Source organism: Martes martes (assembly GCF_963455335.1).
Source record: "Martes martes genome assembly, chromosome: 8".
NCBI lineage: Eukaryota > Metazoa > Chordata > Mammalia > Carnivora > Mustelidae > Martes > Martes martes.
The window spans coordinates 63542674-63547912 of NC_137895.1; positions in this window are offsets into that span (position 1 = coordinate 63542674).

Below are 5239 nucleotides of genomic sequence, written 5' to 3' on the forward strand. Positions count from 1 at the left end.
CCCTACTTCAGTTAGGACCAAAACTATAGGCTCAGCAGTAAACTTAGCTGTGGCAGTCTGTATTTGAGTTGACATCATCACACTTGAATGTAGTCTGGTCCCCTGCAATAATAGAGTACTTTTGGGCACATGGAAAGCTTAGCTTCCCGTGGGTCATTGGTGGGAGAACACTAATACAACTCTATTTATTATGAAATGAAGGATGTGTCTTTGCTCTTTCTCCTTTTTTCTGTCTATTTTCCAGTTGTGTCTGTACTACACACTAGGTTTTAAAAGTTATTATTAAAGGAAACCAGAAAAAGTGTTTTTGTTTTCTTTCGGTTTATATTCAGTAGGGAAATACTGGGTAATATGGTAGTTTTATTTTTAATTTTCTGAGGAAATTCCATAATGATTTCCATAATGGCAGCATCAATTTGCATTCCCACTGACGGTCTCTGAGGGTTCATTTTTCTCTATATCCTCATCAACACTTGCTATTTCTTGCTCTTTTATTTAAGCCATTCTGTTGGGTGTAAAGTGATATCTCAGCGTAGTTTTAAGATACATTCCCTGATGAATAATGATGTTGCCCATTTTTCATGTGTCTGTTAGCCATCTGGTATGTCTTCTCTGGAAAATGTTTATTCAAGCCCTCAATCCATTTACTGGATTGTTTGGGTTTTTTGCTGTTGACTTGTAGAAGTTCTGTATATACTTTGGATATTAACACCTCTTTAGATATATCAAGTGTCTTGTGGGTAACTTGATTCTGGATAAAAAAAGAAACTTAACAAAAAAGTGAAAGCGTCTGAGCTGGGCATGCTCATGGCTGTCTCTTTAACTCATTAATTGAAGTCACAGTGAAGGGGGATGAGAAGAGAGAGACCAGGAATAGTACCCTGCTGAGTGGTGCTCAAACTTCAGCAGGTGCCACCTCATCTGTAGGGCTTGTGAAAACAGATCACTGGGCCCCACCCCAGCCTTTGGAATTCAGTGGGTCAGGGTGGCCCCAATACTTGTAGTTCTAACAAGTTCACAGGTAAGGTTGATACCCCTGGTCCAGGGAACACAACTGAAAATGAAAGCTCCACCTGAAGACCCTGATGATGTAAAGATTAAGTGAGGGAAACAAAGGTGCACTTCGAACATTGGCTTTCATTTAATGAGATATTTAGATTAAAATACCATCCATTAATTCTCTGCCAGTGGGAATATCAGAGTGAATCATTTCACAAGGTATATGTATACCAAATCACCACAGTGTACTCATTAAGTAACTTATAATTTTCTATGTCAATTATACCTCAATAAAGCTGAAATTTTAAATATGAAATACCAAAGCTATCTGTGTGTCTTTATTTTCTTTATGATTGTAAATCATAGGTAAGGAGTGTATCTTTTTTTTTTAAGATTGTATTTATTTATTTGACAGTGAGAAATCACAAATAGGCAGAGAGGCAGGTAGGAAGAAAGGGGGAAGCAGGCTCCCCACTGAGCAGAGAGTATCAGTACCCTGAGATCATGACCTGAGCCAAAGGACAGAGGCTTAACCCACTGAGCCAACAAGGTGCCCCAGGAGTGTATCTTGTTTACTGCTGAGAGCATCCAGCTGGGAGCTGGGCACATTATGAGCATTTAATAAATTCATGTTAAAGTGAATTGAACCTTACACATTTCTTTGATGCAGAAAATTCTCCTTTTAGGCTAGTGCTATGTTATTCCTTTAAGACTATCCTTTGGAAGACTTCCTTGACAAACAGCATTTCTCTCCTTTCAGAACTAAATCTAGAAGTGCCTCTAGACCTGTACTAAGCTATTACGAGTTTTGCCTTTGTGTGGCTATGCCTGAATTCTGTGACTATCCTGTCTCTTCCATCAGAATGGAGTCTTACTCCAAGCAAGGAGTAGGTTCTTTCCTTCCTCTCGACCCAACCTTAAGAACAGTGTTGTTCATTCAAAGAGCAACAGGAAAAATGCAGACCTGGAGCAGGAAAATACCCGACATGACCTCCGTTGGTCCTGTTCCATCTCTTTCCATGGAATATGGGAAGGGGCCAGAAGTAGTGAAATTGATGAAAGGCCCAACCTGCTCTCTCTGACTCCAGGGAATTCCAGAAGATGAGACTGGCTCCAGTGTGGGCACAACCAGCATCTTTATTGATGCAGTCAATGGCTGGAACAGAAGGGCCAGTGTTTTTCTGTTGCACTTATGTATGGGACCTGCCCTGGGATGGAGGACTAGGAAGCTACTTTTTTACTCATGGCATTTCTTATTTTCCCCACACGGGGTAGGTGACTCCAGGGAAGCCTGGTGGAGGCAGGACCTCTCATATATTTACAAACTCCTTTGGATGTTTCTTTGTAGGACTGGTGCAAAAACCTTGTGAGAGCATCTAAGATATCTTGGTAAAAAAGAATGCATACCCCAAATGCGGAGGGAAATAGACTGACATAGGAGGAATTAATAACTGGATAGGAGTTAAGGCATCATTCCTCTGGAAGAAAAGGTATAAGTAGAAACTGAGAAAGAGGTATTAGTCTAGGGACACTTCCTGGAGGAAGACACTTATGGAGAAATTTGAGAAATAAAAAAGAGAAAGGTGAGGTGGAAGAGAAATGGAACAGTCATTCTAGGCACATGGACCTTTAAGAGTCATGAAAGAATGAGACTCTTGTGAGGGATTTTTTTTTCCACATTTCAAGGGAATATGAGCCAGGTTTATATTGTGTATTGTATCATGGAGTGAGATTTCTGAATCAGGAAGGAATGAGATGACTCTCATTGCCATCTGGAGGATAGACAGCAGAAGGATGTGGACAGACAGACTCTTCCTGCGAGACAGTTGTAGCACCTGCTATATCATCTAGATCCTTGCTCTAGCAGCTTGGGTGTCACTTGGGAGCTTGTAGAAATGCAAAGTCTTAGACCCCAACCCGGACCTACAGAATCAGAATCTGCATTTTAGCAGGCTTCCAAGTAATTTGTATGTTCTTTCAGGTTTGAGAAGCATTGGCCTGAGGTGACCAGTGATAGGTGTCTGGTCTCAGAGGGACACTATGAAAGGTCTAAAAACTTTGGAACTTGGAGTACAAGAGGATGAGCCTAGGCTGGGGGAGTTGAATTTGGGGCAGAGGGAGAGTATAGTCATTGGCTTCCCTCTTGTCTCCAGGCCTCCCACACTGGTCACTATGACAGGTTTTGGCACTCTGCCCACTTTGGGACAATGCCTGTTGTGCCCTCCTAGGAATCTACTTGGTCTTCAGGGGCTCCCCTGGCACAAGAATTGCATACGTAGGGACTGCTGCCCATTCTCGTACCTCTTCTTTGTATGGTGGCCTTAAAAGGATTGGGGAGGTCATCTTATTCATGTCCTGACTCAGTGTTGTACTGTCCCTTAATCAAATGAGTGATAATATGATGACACTAATCAAGGAGGCTCTGGAAGTTGGGGGGATTGAAATAGGAGTTCTTAAGTATCTGTCCTGGAAATTAGGATACTTTCATATTTTGAAAACTGTATGAAGACACCAGATGACTGCATGAGCAGTTATACCCTGACAGGGCCCAAAATTAATGCTTTTTAAGAGCTCTTTTGATGATTCTTAATGGGTTAATAACAAACTATATGAGACCTGTAATTCCAGAGACCTACTGATAGGCAATGGAACAATGTTACCAGGTAGGCATTTGAGAGTTTTCTTACACTTTGGAGGGTTGATGTACCTCCTCCCGAATCAGAATGAGTGATGAAGACAGGCCAATATTGAAGGAAAACAGACTGGGTTGAACATAAGGAAAAATATTCTGAGGTTAGCAAGGTGATGGGGGATATGGCTGTCTCACTTGGATGTGTTATGCCTCAAATGGGCTCCTGCCCAGAACCAGCAAAATGGATAAAATGAACTCTCAAAATTGTTGTTGCCCCAAGAAATCTCCAGTCAACTTGTTAAGGGAAAGAGTGGGGTGAGTGTGTGGTGTAAATAAGGTGGTGAGGCATGGGGATGATGAATGACAAAAGAAAAAACATTAGAGCATTGAAATCTGCTAAAAATTTTAATCAGGAGAGGAGAAGTCAAGATGGCGGAGAAATAGCAGGGTGAGACAACATCAGGTAGCAGGAGATCAGCTAGATAGCTTACCAAACCATTCTGAACACCTACAAATCCAACAGGATATCAAAGAGAAGAAGAGCAACAATTCTAGAAACAGAAAATTGACCACTTTCTGAAAGGTAGGACTGGCGGAGAAGTGAATCCAAAGCGATGGGAAGAGAGACCGCAGGGGGAGGGGCTGGCACCCAGCAAGTGGTGGAGCAATGGAGCACAAAATCAGGACTTTTAAGTCTGCTCCAAAAAAAAAAAAAAAAGTCTGCTCCACTGAGGGACATCGCTCCAGAGGCTAAACCGGGGTGAAGCCCATGCAGGGACAGTGTGGCCTCAGGTCCCACGGGGTCACAGAAGGATCAGGGTGTCTGAGTGTCACAGAGCTTGCAGGTATTAGAGCAGGGAAGCCAGCTACAGAGACGGAGCCGAGGAGTGAGCTCTCAAATCGGGGCTACCTTGAACCATAATCCATGGCACAGGCCACTGCTCTGAGAGTGGGGTCCCCACAAGATCCGGGGAGACCCCCCCTCAGATGAGCTCAGGGATCTGCAGGGTTCGGAGACCCCAGGTGGAGCTGTGTGCCAGAGACAGAGACGCTTGGTCACAGGCTGGGTAAGCTCAGAGTGCAGCCGGAGGCCAGGGAGACGGGAGTGATTGAGCACTTTTCTCTGAGGGCGCACTGAGGAGTGGGGCCCCGAGCCCTTGGCTCCTCCAGGCCAGAGACTGGGAGGCTGCCACTTTCATTCCTGTCCTCTGGAACTCTACAGAAAGTGTTCAGGGAATGAAAGTTCCCAAAAGTGAGCCCAAGCAAATTATTAGCCTGGCCCCTGGTAAGGGCAGTGCAATTCTGCCTCAGACAAAATCACTTGAGAATCACTACAACAGGACCCTCCCCCAGAAGATCAATAAGAAAGCCAGCCCAGGCCAAGTTCACTTACCAAGGAGAACAGCAGAATTCCAGAGGAGGAGAAAGCAAAGCATGGAATTCATGGCTTTCTCTGCATGATTCTTTAGTCTTACAAAGTTAATTAATTTTTTAATTTAATTTTTTTCTTCTACTAAGTGTTTTTAACTTTTACTCTTTCCTCTTTTAATGTTTTTTAACTTGTTTGTCTTAACAATACCTTTCATAAAAAAATAATCTTTTTTGAAC